The 1,944-nt window shown below is 54.6% G+C and overlaps 1 long non-coding RNA gene across 1 annotated transcript; it reads left to right on the plus strand.

Annotated features, from left to right (window-relative positions):
- On the plus strand, positions 1-1,898 carry LOC104917007. The gene is made up of 3 exons (XR_796734.3): positions 1-47; positions 729-836; positions 1,712-1,898. It is a non-coding gene; the product is annotated as an uncharacterized LOC104917007 (long non-coding RNA).
- Positions 1,899-1,944: the final 46 nt, after the last annotated feature.

The raw sequence follows: 1,944 nt of genomic DNA on the forward strand, positions 1-1,944 counted from the left end.
AAGGTTTTCCCGGCTTCAAAGGCGACGTGGGAGCGAAAGGAGAGCGGGTGAGTGGGGCTTAACGAGCTCCTTAATTGGGTCATTAACGGGGTCATTAATGGGGTCATTAACGAGCTCGTTGTCTCGGCTGGGTCATTAACGGGTCATTAACGAGGTCAGTAGTTCATTAATGGGGTCATTAACGGGTCATTAACGAGGTCAGTAGTTCATTAATGGGGTCATTAACGGGTCATTAACGAGGTCAGTAGCTCATCAGGTCATTATGGAGTTGATTAACAGAGCCAATTAACAGGGGTGGGCAGCTCGTTATTAATTAGCTCATTAAGGAGCCGATTAACAGGGGTCAGCAGCTCGTTATTAATTAGCTCATTAAGGAGCCCATTATCAGGGCTGGGCAGCTCGTTATTAATTAGCTCATTAAGGAGCTGATGGAGGGGGTGGGCAGCTCGTTATTAATTAGCTCATTAAGGAGCCCATTATCAGGGGTGGGCAGCTCGTTATTAATTAGCTCATTAAGGAGCCCATTATCAGGGCTGGGCAGCTCGTTATTAATTAGCTCATTAAGGAGCCGATTGAGAAGGTCAGCAGCTCGTTATTAATTAGCTCATTAAGGAGCCCATTAACAGGGCTGGGCAGCTCGTTATTAATCAGCGCGTTAAGCAGGCGACTAGCGGCAGCGAAGGAGCTAACGATCAATTAGCGATGCCTAATTAGCGGCTGTTCCGCAGGGCGATGCCGGAGCTCCCGGCTCTCGCGGTGCCGACGGCCCCGAAGGCCCCAAAGGTCGGATGGGAGCCGTGGGGGAACCCGGCCCCATGGGGGCGCCAGGGGACAAGGTCAGCGCCGCCGCTCCTATAGTGCCCCCTACTGGTCTATGGGGTCCCTTACAGCTCCGATAGTGCCCCCTACTGGTCTATGGGGTACCTTACAGCTCCTGTAGTGCCCCCTACTGGTCTATGGGGTACCTTACAGCTCCTATAGTGCCCCCTACTGGTCTATGGGGTACCTTACAGCTCCTATAGTGCCCCCTACTGGTCTATGGGGTCCCTTACAGCTCCTATAGGGCCCCCTACTGGTCTATGGGGTACCTTACAGCTCCTATAGGGCCCCCTACTGATCCTATAGTGCCCCCTACTGGTCCTATGGGGTACCTTACAGCTCCTATAGGGCCCCCTACTGGTCCTATGGGGTCCCTTACAGTTCCTATAGGGCCCCCTCTGGGTCCTATAGGATCCCTTACAGATCCTATTGGGTCCCTTACAGGTCCTAAAGAGCCTCCTACGGGTCCTATAGGGCCCCCTACAGATCCTATAGGATCCCCTACGGGTCCTATAGAGCCCCCTACAGGTCCTATAGGGCCCCCTACTGATCCTATAGGGCCCCCTAATGATCCTATAGGGTCCCCTGTGGGTCCTATAGGGCCCCCTATAGATCCTACAAGATCCCTCCCCCAGCCCATAGGATCCCCCATAGGATCCCCCATAGACCCCACAGGACCCTTATAGGATTCCCTATAGATCCTACAAGATTCCTCCCCCAGCCCATAGGATCCCCCATAGACCCCACAGGACCCTTATAGGATTCCCTATAGATCCTTCAAGATTCCTCCCCCAGCCCATAGGATCCCCCATAGGATCCCCTATAGGATCCCCTATAGGATCCCCTATAGGATCTCCTGTAGGATCCCCCACATCTCCCTCCTGTCCCATAGGGCAAACTGGGGGTGCCAGGACTTCCGGGTTACCCGGGGCGCCAGGGCCCCAAGGTGAGTGTGGGGCGGCCCCATAAGTGCCCCTGCCCCATAAGTGCCTTTGACCCCATACATCCCCTCGGCCCCATAATTGCCCTCTGCCCCATAAGTGCCTTTGACCCCGTAAGTCCCCTCGGCCCCATAAATCTCCTCAACCCCATAAGTCCCACACCCCATAAGTCCTCCTGACCCCA

This window comes from Meleagris gallopavo, unplaced genomic scaffold (genome assembly GCF_000146605.3).
Source record: "Meleagris gallopavo isolate NT-WF06-2002-E0010 breed Aviagen turkey brand Nicholas breeding stock unplaced genomic scaffold, Turkey_5.1 ChrUn_random_7180001953149, whole genome shotgun sequence".
NCBI classification, from domain to species: Eukaryota; Metazoa; Chordata; class Aves; order Galliformes; family Phasianidae; genus Meleagris; species Meleagris gallopavo.